The sequence below is a fragment of the Silene latifolia genome, chromosome X (genome assembly GCF_048544455.1).
Source record: "Silene latifolia isolate original U9 population chromosome X, ASM4854445v1, whole genome shotgun sequence".
Classification (NCBI taxonomy): Eukaryota; Viridiplantae; Streptophyta; class Magnoliopsida; order Caryophyllales; family Caryophyllaceae; genus Silene; species Silene latifolia.
In genome coordinates, this window is record NC_133537.1 from 308,715,697 (window position 1) to 308,728,895 (window position 13,199).

The 13,199-nt window shown below is 37.2% G+C and overlaps 1 non-coding gene across 1 annotated transcript; it reads right to left on the reverse strand.

The window, feature by feature from the left end:
* Positions 1 to 423: 423 nt before the first annotated feature.
* On the reverse strand, positions 424 to 530 carry LOC141624204 (small nucleolar RNA R71). Its single transcript, XR_012534015.1, has one exon. It is a non-coding gene; the product is annotated as a small nucleolar RNA R71 (small nucleolar RNA).
* Between the last annotated feature and the right edge of the window lie 12,669 nt (positions 531 to 13,199).

The window sequence follows — 13,199 nt, forward strand, 5'->3', positions numbered from 1 at the left end:
ATAGAAGGAGAAGAGAACCCATTACACAATACCCCACAAAATCCACCTACAATGCCTAAATTCTCGTCACACTCTGTACCCACCGAGGAGAATCTACCAAATGGTACTCCTACACCGCAACATCTAACCGGAAATTTTATTGCCAAGTCCGCCTTCATCCAATTAGTTGAGAGGAGCCAATTTGGGGGGATGCCTAGTGAGGACCCTCATTCTCATATGGAAACCTTTTGCGACTATTGTGATGCAATCTCTCAAACGGGCGTGACTCAAGACCAAATTAGATGGGTCTTATTTCTTTTTTCCTTAATCGGCACCGCGAAGCAATGGTTGAAGGGCCTTGATAAGGCCACCCTCGGAATAGATTCTTGGAAGAAGTTGGCTCTAGCTTTCTACAAAAAATTCTACCCACCGGAAAAGACTAACATGCTAAGAGCTCAAATTACGGGTTTTAAGCAAAGGGATGAAGAGTCTTTGTATGAAGCTTGGGAGCGGTTTAAGGGAATTTATCGCTCATGTCCTCACCATGGACTTAGCGAATGGTTTTTGGTACAACAATTTTGGAATAGTTTATATGAAGATTCTAGGAACGTTCTCAATATGGGATCGAATGGAATGTTCACCGAAGTTGATGACAATCAAACATGGAACAAGATTGAGGAAATGGCGGTCCATAACTCACAATATAGTAGACCTCGCAAGGCTACTAGAGGAGGAAAGCATGAAGTGGACTCCGTTACTCAATTGGGTGCTCAACTTAGTGCTCACATTGACACAATCAACTTGAAGTTTGAACAAGCTATGGCTAGACTTTAGGAAAACTCAAAATCATCAAAGCATCATGTTAATGCCATGACGGCATCCTCATCAATCCCAAGTGGGATATGTGAGAATTGTGGAACTTTGGGACATGACCAAGGTGAATGTAGGGGAACAAATGAACAAGTGAATGCTTTCCAAGCATACAAGAGTGGTTCCCCTTATTCCAACTTTTACAATGAAAACACCAAATTCCATCCAAATCTCTCATACAAAAGCCAAAATGTTCAAAACCCTCAAACAACATACACTCCACCACCCATGAGAAACCAAAATCAAAGACCCTTTTACAATCAAAACCAAGGTTACCAAAATCAAAATCCATACAATCACCAAAATGACCAAGGCTTTGATGTCCAAAAAGCGGTCCTCCAAATGCAAAAGAATCAACAAGAATTTTTCACTCAAATGCAAAAAGATAACCAAGCAAAGGAAACCACCATCAACAACATTCTAGCTCACACCAAGATGTTGGAAACACAATTGACTCAACTAGCATCTTCAAGCTCACAAAGACAAAAGGGGCAATTACCACCTCAAAGTAATCCCCCTAGACATGAAACGGTTAGTGCCATTCACTTGAGGAGTGGTACAAGGTATGAAGCACCGAAGAAGCAAGTTGAGGATGAAGTTGTGGAAGCTAGTGAAAAGGAAGAAATTGTGCAAAACTCCAAAGATGGAGAATCATCAAAAGAAGAAAGTTCAAAGAAAAATGAAGACAAGGCCAAGGAGAAGGAGCCCATTGTGATTAGACTCCCTTTTCCAAGTCGTCAAGCCAAGCCCAAATTTGATGATCAACTTGGAAAGTTCATGGAAATTGTGAAGAATTTGGAAGTCTCAATTCCTTTCACGGAATTAATCAATCACGTGCGGCCTATGCAAAGTACATGAAAGATATCCTCACAAAGAAGAAGTCGATCCGGAAGCTTGAGACTATCGCCTTCACTAAGGTGAGTAGTGCAATACTTCAAGGAGTTCACCTCCAAAGTTAAAGGATCGGGAAGCTTCTCAATACCGTGTACCATTGGCGACACAACGATCAACAAAGCCTTATGTGATCTAGGGGCTAGTGTGAGTGTCATGCCGTACTCGGTGAGTAAAAGGTTGGGGATGGGAGAGCTTAAATGCACCAATATCACACTCCAAATGGCCGATAGATCGACGAAGACACCATTAGGGATATGGGAAGATGTCCCCGTGCGAATTGGGAAGTTTTTCATCCCGGTGGACTTTGTCATTGTTGATATGGAGGAAGATTCCAACATTCCAATCATCCTAGGAAGACCTTTCCTACACACCGCGGGTGCGGTGATTGATGTGAAACATGGTGAGCTCACTCTAGAAGTGGGAGATGAAAGCATAACTTTTAATCTTGACAAGACTATGAGAGCTCCTCATTTGCATGAACCATGTTTCATGATTGATCATTATAGCCGAAAGGATGAAAGGAAGAAATCGGAACTCCAATGGAAGAAGAAAATTGAAGATGCTCCATTCAAAGAGCAAGTGAATTGTGACAAGGAGAGCTTGCAAAGCTCATCAAAATCAATCAAGGAAGAAGAGGATGGCCTCATTGGCCAAGAGAAGAAATTGGGAGAGTTGTCTCCATCTAAGCAAGAGATTTTCAATGATCAACTTAATGAAGTTTGTGGTCTTTGGGACGACGAATTTGAAGGGATTTTTAATCCCTACATTGGTAATGCCATCGATCAAGACCAACAACAAAGGCCAAGGTCTATTGAAGACCTCTACCATGATAATGAACAAGCCTTTGATTACTTCTTCAAGGTGTTGAGCAACATCAACAACACCTTGGACATGCCCCCTTGACATCTCATCAAGAATGAGAGTTTGGTGGAGTCCTCCCTAAACCACCACTTGTAAATATTTCTAACTCCCTAACTTTCATTTCAATTCTTGTATTGCATTTTTGTCATCTTTGGATTTTTATTTACTTTGATCAAAATAATTGTCATGTTTGAGAGAAGTGAGGGAGGGACTAACAATTTCAATTGATGTGTAGTGCTTTTAGCTTAGTGTGGGGATGACAATTGCCTAGGCTATCCATGCCTAGTAGTGCCCCCACAATGAAGAACACAAGACTTGAAGAAAGAATGGAAGAATGGTAAGGGAAATGCATTGTGCACGGATGGAACTGAATCCGTGTACACAGGGGAAGAATCCGAGCGGATTCCACAGAATTCGCCCGTCTTCAGTAATCCGGGTGTCCTGAGCAGAAATCCGCCCGTCTTGAAGAATCCGCCCGTCTTGAAAGAAAGACGTCCGTCTTTGCAGCTGAGGAAAACAAGCAAAATTTTCTGGACTGAAATTCGTCCGTCTTCAGGCAAATCCGCCCGTCCCGTGTCAAGCAAATCCGAGCGTCTTCATCAGAATCCGCCCGTCTTTAGGCGAGTTTTGTAAAGCCCAGAAAGAGCAGAATCCGCACGGATTAGGCAGAATCCGCACGGATTGCTCCTGCAGATTCGAAAATTTCGGTCTCTTTAAAACCCTTCTCACCTTCATTCATTCATTCATTCATTCATTCATAAACACTACCCACAATATCAAAACCCTCATCCTCTCCATCACAAAAACAAAAACCCTCAACAACATTCACCAAAAACAAATCAAATCATCCTTCTAACAACAAATCAATCACTCCTTCTTCAATAAAAATCAAAACCAAGCACAAAATCTTCAACCTTTGAGTCGATTTTTGATTTCATAAAGGCAAAGCCTTTCACCTTCAAATCGATTTGGGTATACTACAAATTGAAGATTTTTCATTCTTTTCTTGGTTAGTTCATCAATGGCAAGGACTAAGGGAGCAACAAAGGCAACAAAGGCACCAAAGGCTAAGGCACTCTCACAAAGGCAAAAGGCTCTTCAAACAAAGAAAGCATTGGCTATGGTGGTAGCAACACCAAACTTGGAAGTGCAACAACAACAACAACCTTCTATGGGAGCAACAACACCTTCTACTCCGAAAATTGATCAACTTTTGCATTATCCGGAGGTAACTTTTATTTCCGATACCCATAGAAATACCTTTGTCAAGTTTGCTATGAAGTCATTACAATCCACCAAATTTATATGTGAAGATACCTTAGAAAAATTGGGTGTTCTTGAGCAAACTAGAGCCTTTTTCAATGCCATGGGGTTGAAGAAATTGTTTGAAACAAAGGAATTGACATACCCCTCCCTTACCTTGGAATTTTTGAGTTCCTTGAAAGTCACCAAAGTTGAGAATAGGGAGAATCTCGAGTTTCGTCTAGCTAATGTTAGTAGACGCATTACCTTTAGGGAATTGAGTAAAATTTTGGGTCTTAGTGATGAACCGCGTTATTTTAAGAATTATGGAAAGTATGACCCCGAACCTCTTTGGGAGGCAATCTCCGGGAAGAAATTTGAGGACTTTCATGCGAGTCGTGCTCTTTTGGTCCACCATCCGGGCATAAGAGTGTGGCACAAGGTCGTGGGAAACACCATAATTGCAAGGAAAGATACCAATCATTTCACCAAACTTGATTTTATTCTCCTTGAATCGGCTTTGAACATTGGAAGAGTACACACCAAGCCTTACAATTCTTTGAGGCTCTTGGTAGATAGATGGCTCAACATTGATTGTGGGAAGAAGGGCACAACCGTTATTGTCAATGGCGGCCTAGTCACTATCCTAGCTAAGCACTTTGATCCTAACTTCAATAAGGATAACAAGTACAAAGCAAAGGAGGGTGGCCATCTTGTTGATATGCATACTATGATACACAAGTTCAAGTGGGTTGCCCATAACCCCCTTGACACTAAGTATGGATGGCTCACTAGTGAAGCTAGATCGTTCACCTTGTCTTCAAAGATTTGTCGTCTAAGCGTCCACCGGACCAATTATCTACTTCCCCTTTCTAAAGAGGCCGAGTATATTATTCAACAACAAAAGGGTGATCTTGAAATGCCCTCCTCTTCCATTGTCATACCACCTTACCCATTTGAGTATGAAGAGTTCAAGCCGGAAGGAGTTGAAGCTAGAAAAGATTATGTGACTCTTCTCATGCAAGCAATGCACAAGCAAGCCTTTGAAGATCGGAAAAATGCTTACTTGGCTCAATATCCACCCCTCCTACACTTAGCTAGGCAAGGACTACTTGATCCATCTTGTCCTTTGCCTAGTTGGGCGGATAGAGAAGTCCTATTTCCGGGTGCATCTAGGGTCATTTTGGGTGACAATGAGGTTGTTGGTAATGATGAAGAAGTTGATGATAACATTGATGAAGAAGCAAGTGAAGGAGAAAAGGATGGTGATGATGATGATGAGCAAGATGAGGAAGAAAGTGAAGAAGCAAATGACAAGGGAAGTGGCAATGTGGCCACTTCTAATGAGGAAAGTGATGGTGATAGCATGATGGAAGATTAGCAAGCCTTGGAGATTCCTACCCTCTCATGGTTTGTCTATTTCTCTCTTTGTTTTAAATATAATTTTGATCATTGTTGAAGTAGTCCTAGCACCATTAGAGGACTCACACCTCGGTACCATTGAGGTGTTCTCATTTTATTGTTCCCATTTTCAAAATCCAAAATGACAAATTAGTTTCATGCATAGCATAGTGTGTGCATGAACTACACCCATCCTTGGACATTAGCAATAGTGTCTCACTCGGTTTGGGGAAGTTAATGCATACACAACGGGAGGTAATCTAAATTATCCTCTCCGTCATAACAAAAACCATGCATCATGTAGTGTAGCTTAGTATAGATTGCATTTAGTATAGAAATCATGCATCATCTTTGCATAATTTCCATCATTTTGGCCATTGAGGACAATGCCCATATTAGTGTGGGGATGGGAATTCTAACATTTAACTCTTATTCAAAAATCCAAAAAAAATTGAAAAATCTCAAAAATCATAAAAATTTGAAAATTGAAAACCCAAAAACATGTTTTTTTTCCTTTTGTAGTATTGTATATATTGTCTTGTATATATTGTGTTTGTTCTATCCTTGTTCACATTGATTGACTACGCCACATCCGAGATATGAGGATATTGAAGACCGCATGGTATGATCTTTCCAATCTCCTTTTTCCTCTTTATGTTAATGACTATGTGGCTTTATTTTGATTGATGCGGTATAACAATGTGAACTTAGGACTTGCATTTAGTTTATATGTCATATTAGTTGATAGAATCACTTGCATTAGGATGTTTATATTAGTTGCATCATGACATGTAGTTGCATGTTAGAAATGTTTTGAAAAATGCCTATTTAGGAACTTTGACAAGAGCAACTAAGCCATTACAAATACTTGTTCAACTTAAGACTTTGCCTACTAGAATGGTTGTAAAACACCCTAGATAGTGTCATACTAGTGTCTTTTGACCCATGACCCAAAGCCTAGTCAAGGGTTTGCATGTGAGTCACCTATCCAACCCCGTGATGCGATGTGGACTTGGTTAACTTGTCTAGGTGACCTTGTTTGACCTTGTGGTAAGGCAACCCAAAAATATTTTCTATCAATAAGCTTGAAGTACTCATTTCAAAGAAATTTTGTCATGTGGAAGTAATGTAATGCCAAGGAAACCTCAAATGTTATGAATTGTTGAAAGTTGAGAAATTTAAGTTGTTTTGATGGAGGCGTACCACTTCGATGTGCTTTGGTGCGGGATCCATTGAATTGGGCCCCCATACGGTTGTGAATTCGGCCGCCCGGAGACAGAGTGACTATCACCCCGAAAAGCTATTGTCTAGAGGTTAACCGGTTGCCTAATAAGCGATTGGCGAAAGCAAAGGACACTAGCCCGGAAGGGACAAACCCCATCTTAAATTTTTTAAATGTGAAAGTGAAATGAGGACAATTTTGAATACTAGTCATATCCACCCGTTGTGAATAAAGATTTGAGCATTTCATTCCCAAAAAGCCTTTTGTCAAGCCACTTGGTCGAGTTTGGGACGATCCATGACCTTTACTTTTGTAGAGAATTCGAGACTTGTCATGTCATATGCTACTAGCATCATAGGGATCATCATTCCACCACCATCCGATCGCTCTTGACGAAAGCATTTGGAAATTGAGGACGAAAGTAGTCTAGTTTAACACCATTTGGAGGTGATTTAGTGCCATCCTCTTAGACTTAGTAATTTGTTGAACTAGTATTTGTGAAGGATTACATGCTCTTAAATTTGTTCCTCTTTAGTGCTTCCGCCACTTGATGAGGGAGTGGCTATTCTTTTTGTAGATGCATCCATTATGTGATTTTGTGTGCTTAAAGTTTGGATGTGTCGCCATTTTGGCAAGACCCACCTTGCCTTGCAAGAAGGCATCCTACCTCATGGTTGTCTTGTTGTGAGTTGAAGGGGCGGAGTGAGACCCACTAATTGTCTCATATCGGCTATATTATTAGGATAGGTTAGTATTGGTCCTAGTCTTTGTCACCTCTTTACTCGGGACGAGCAAATGTTCGGTTTGGGGATATTTGATGTGACCATAATTAGCGCATATTTAGCCCCCGAATTAGCCTTGTTCCCATGCTTTTTAGTGCATATTTGGGTCATTTCTTATCTTTAGTTCTTTGTTTTGCATATTCTTTGAGATTTTGATCCCTTAGTAGGAAAGGAGTAAGAATCTTGCATTTTCATGGCAAAACGAAACTAAATTGATCGAATTCAATGACCAAGCATCAAGGAGAGACAAGATTAGAAGGCCTTTGTACATATTATAGTAGAAGAGCAATGTTGAGAAAGGATCCTTGAGTCCCCAAGAAAATCCCCAAGGAATTTATGAAGAAAAGGGAATAAAAGAAGAAGATATGTTGCTGAGTGACAATCGAGCGGATTGTCACCAATCCGTCCGTCCCGCTGTTTGCACAATCCGTGCGGCTTTGTTTGAATCCGCTCGGATTCCACCTCTACAATCCGACCGGATTTCCTTGAATCCGCTCGGATTCCAACGCTGAAATCCGCCCGTCCCGACCTTATTCCGCCGGATTCCGGCAAAGACGAATTGTCTTCTCAAGCTACGAAGAAAGAAGCCCTTCTCTCGAAAAATACCGGCTCCTCCTTGCTCAATCTAAAAAGTGTAATTACTAGTTTAGCCCTTAGTTAACCCTAATGCATCCTCCCTAATTTCCACTATAAATACCCCATTAGTCTAATTAGAGGAGGATGTTCTTCTTATCAATAATTAGTTTAGTTAATATCAATCAAATCTCTCTTTAATATTGTAATAAAGTATTAATCAAGTTTTAATCCAAGTTTTAGTTCTTTAATCTCTCTTTTGTTCATCCTTTATTTTGGGTAATTGAAGATTATTTGGGTTATTGTTGGGAGATTGACAACCTCTCAATCAAGCATTCAAGTACTTCTTTTATCTTTGCTTTATTATTGGAATCATTAGTAGGTATAATCTCTTAATCCCTTTTTAATTATTGTTAGTTACTTTCATTTACTCATCATGTTTCATATTGTTGGTATGATTGACAACCTTGCTAGCATGATCAACATGATAATGAGTGAGTAGTCTCTTAGCTAGGATTAATGGGTGATTAGGGGAAACCAACATGGGGAATGATTCATGCTTAAATTAATATGCTTTCATGTTTTATTTGCTTGCTTGTTTTGATCTCAACTCATGCACATGTTATATTTGATGAAATGCTAAGCCTATGAATCCTTACATTTACTATCATCTTCTATCATTTCAATGAGACTTGTAAGACATAACCCAACTCGAGTCTCATTAGACCATGCATGTTGTTGAGTAGGGAAGATTAAGTCGACTTGTAGGTGTTGTACAATCTAATCGATTCGGCTCCGGGACCCAAACTTTCTTAGGATTGTAACATATAACCCAACTCAATCCATCACAACAATAATTGCATGCTTATAATTTGAGAACATGTTTGTATGATCAATTCCCATGATTTCCCTATGATCCCATGACACCCTAGTGCCTTTAATCAATTGTTTACACCCCTTTAATTCATCTTGCTTGTTTATTTTCATTGCTATTTTAGTTTAGTGACCTTCTACATCAACCCAATTTGTGACACCCCTTAGACACCACTAGTTGCAATAGAAATCTCATTTCAACTCCCGTCCCTTGGGATCCGACCTTTACTTGCCTCTTTACTAATTGTAGAGTTGTTTGTGAAGCTATAAATTGTGTTTTGATTCGACCGTGACCCAACGACCACATCTTAATTTGTGAACACGAAACGGACTCGCATCAGTAACCGAGGGGGTATTCAGGAGTTCGGAGATAGTTGCCAATCTGCGTGATAGAGGAGGTAGTTAGGAGTTCGGAGATGGTTGTCGATCTGCGTGATCGAGGAGGTAGTTAGGAGTCCGGAGTTTGGCTGTAAAAGTGAGTTGTATTAAGTTGTATTACTATGAAAGTGATTTCTTGAATTAGAGTTGTATTACTATGAAAGTGATTGCTTGAATTATACTGAGATGCTATTGATAATGTTATGTTTGTTTGTTGATTTTTCGGTTGACATGTGTGTGTTGTGTGTATCGCACCCAAACGTTTTAACTTGGTGGCATGTTATGATCTATTTGTTATTTCCGTTCAAATATGGAGTAGTAAGATAAGCATATAATATTTTATTTATGAGCTGGATGTTGTGGATGTGCGGCTTGGGGCGTGACGAGCTAGGAGTGACCGAGTCTTGGCTAGTTATCATTAGTTTTATCACTTGGTTGAACAGTAAAATTATCATTAAGACTTCCGCTGTAACAGTTTAATAATTCAGTCTATCAGTTTCAGATTACGTAATAAAACAGTTTGAGACAATTTATCATCTTTATATAACTTTTATTTAAAGTACCTTGTGTTTGTTTATCTTTGTTATTCACTACCTCGGGCAACCGAGATGGTAATAGTCTGATTTAACTAAGAAAGTCTTGCTAAAAATTCTTGGTTTAACGGGGGTGTCAAAATACGAATATTATTTGTGATTATATATTACCATAAATTGATATTAGATAATGTTATTTGATGTTGCTCCATTCACCACCCTTGCACTTTTTTTTTTATGATTTGTTACCATAGACGAATAATCCAGCACAATTAAATACTGACGATATTACACTAAGTTTTTCTTACTACATTTGAGAAAACAAAGAAGGTAGAGCGAGAAATCAAAATGATGATAGGTTACATTATTGTTAGTATCTTATGCGTTTTTATTCTACATTGCATATGTATGATAATAAATTGGGTTTGGTTTAAACCAAGAAAATTAGAGAAACAACTTCGACAACAAGGACTTGTTGGAAACTCTTACAAACTAATCTATGGAGACCACAAGGAAAGTTCCAAAATGAGAATTCAACTCAAAGAAAAGGCAATGCCTTTTACTAATGACTACTTTGGTCGTGTTTTCCCTTATTTCCATCAACTTGCTAAAAAATATGGTAATTGACTTCTTTTTTCTGTATTTTCTAAATTCTTGTGAGGTTTTTTTTTTAGTTACATCGGAAAATAGAATAAAATTATTACTCCTTTACCCATCAAAATGAAATAATTATATGATTGGATGAACCAAGATCTATCATCTTTGATCTATATTTGGTCAAATGAAAATTTGTAATGTTTTAGTGTGAATGTTATAGTTTCGTTAAATTTTGGATAACGATTACTTTCTCCGTTAGATCATTTGTTTATCTGTTTTATTATTTTGAAGGAGTATTTTAACCAATGATAAACAAATGATTTTGGATGAAAGAGATTAGATTTGAATCCGCATAAAAGGTCACGTGTTCATGTTTGGTCTGAATAATGTATATATTTGCTACTTTGTGTAAAATATACCTGTAAAACATGCAGGTGAAAATTGTTTCTCATGGGTGGGACCTACACCGTTTATACACATAACAGATTCGAGTTTAATAAACGATGCCATCTCAAGGATATATGAGTTCCAGAAAATAGAAGCAACTCCGTTAGTTAATTCGCTATTTTGTGGACTTGTTAGCTATGAAGGAGAGAGGTGGGAAATGCACAGAAAACTTCTTAATCCTGCTTTCCAACTACAAAAAGTCAAGGTAAATCATCTAATCCAATTTTATTCTAAGTGAAATTGATCATCGATTATAAGAGGTTGATATGCTTAACAATAACAATCAATCATAGAGACATTTTATGGTAAATTCAATCATGGATTATCTTTATATTGTGTCAAAAATTAAGTTATTGTTAGATAAAGACCATTTAAGTGAAATTTGCTCGATATAAATATCTTCACATGTACCCTAAGTTAATTTGCTGCAAATTGATTCATTTTTAATGGCCTCTTCAACGATTACGTCTATAATTTGATTTTCAAAAATAAAGATAATTTGTCATCGAATTTTACTGTAAACCGGTTTGTTAAGGGGTCCATGTTGACGATATTTAAATATAAAGTTTGATAATTAATATCTTTGAAAATTTATGTTAAAAAACAATTTCTCATATTCCAATGGGGGATTTCTTATCAAACTTCCTCATTTAAATCTCTTTAATATATGTCATATCTTTAGGTAATATACCAGAAAAATCGTTTCGGAAAACATAAGTTATGAGAATGTGGTATATATTAATAAATTAGTTTGAGTTAAAAATAAAATTAATAGACGCACTCACTTTGTTTCAGTTTATGCTACCAATATTTTGCGTTAGCATCAATGAATTGGTGAACAAGTGGGATAAATTATTATCGACAGCAAGTTCATGTGAGATCGATGTTTTTCCATATTTTACATCTATGACTGCGGATGCAATTACCCGAACTTCATTTGGTAGTACATATGAGGACGAAAGAAAAGTATTTCAACTTATTACCGAACAACAAGAAGCTCTTGCTCCGCTAATCAACTCTATTTATATTCCAGGATGGATGTAAGTGTGTGTGTGTGTGTGTGTGTGTGTGTGTGTATATATATATATATATATATATATATATATATATATATATATATATATATATATATATATATATATATATATATATATAGGGTCAGGATCCGGTGAGAACCACTGACATAATGAGAACCGTGAGAACCCTTACTAAATCATCATCAAATCTTGTTCCGAAAGTTTTGATGGATCATTTACTTTTTGTTTAGTTTATTCAAACACATTTTTAGTATAGGTAAACAAATTTTTTTATTTTATTAACAAAATATAAACTTAGTGTACGAAAGTACTACTACGTATACTAAAATAGCTATAGATGCATGAAAACGATTACTAGGTGCATGAAAATTGTTACATGCATGAAAATTATTACTAGGTGCATGAAAATATCAGGCTCTAGGTGCACGAAAACGAGTTCTAGGTGCATGAAAATTGTTAGATACATGAAAATGAGTAGTAGGTGCATGAAAATTAATAAAATGTTTCTCGTCTCGATTTCCGTCAATAATTTATACTTTTTGGACCAAGAAATATGTTATCTAGCCATAAAATTCTATGCCGAATCCAAATATGTCATTATTTTTTAGAAAAAATATCCGTAAGGTAGAGTTCTCACGGTTCTCATTATGTAGATGGTTCTCACTTTGGATCCCAAATCTATATATATATATATATATATATATATATATATATATATATATATATATATATATATATATATATATATATATATATATATGGGAATAGTTTGTCATTGCGCACAAAACTTGTGACTATTAAAGCTCTATTAGATCAATTTTGTCAAATTTATTCCCAATAATTAAGGATGTTAAACTAAATGTTTATTATATCCAAACCCATAACTTATACAAAATTATATTTGATATTTCATAGATCCAAATACATTGATGAAGACAACTTGTACAACTTGTACAATATAGTATATTTTGAATAGATAATGATCTATTTATGTCTTTGTAAAAAAATGGATATTAAAGGAATTAGATGCTTGGCTTTATTGAATAAAGTACAAAGATATATATACAATTCTGAGTGTTAACTAACTAGAAGTTAGTGTCCTATTCAGATGCTATTCTTTAGGAGACTAATATGGGATATTATTGACTATTACTAAGTCTACTCCTAAGATTGAGGGTACGGTTATTAGTTTACAACTAATACAAAATAATACATATTCTATCACACCCCCGCAGTCAAAGCGGGAGGAGGACGGACGCTTAGACTGTCTCGAAAATCATCAAATAAGACGCGCGGAAGACCCTTTGTGAAAATATCAGCTATCTGATGACGAGACGGAACATGAAGCACTCGAACTTGGCCACGTGCTACTTTCTCACGAACGAAATGTATGTCCATCTCTATATGCTTTGTTCGTTGGTGTTGCACGGGATTTCCGGAAAGGTATATGGCGCTCACATTATCGCAATACACAATGGTAGCTTTGCGAGGTGGACAATAGAGCTCCAGA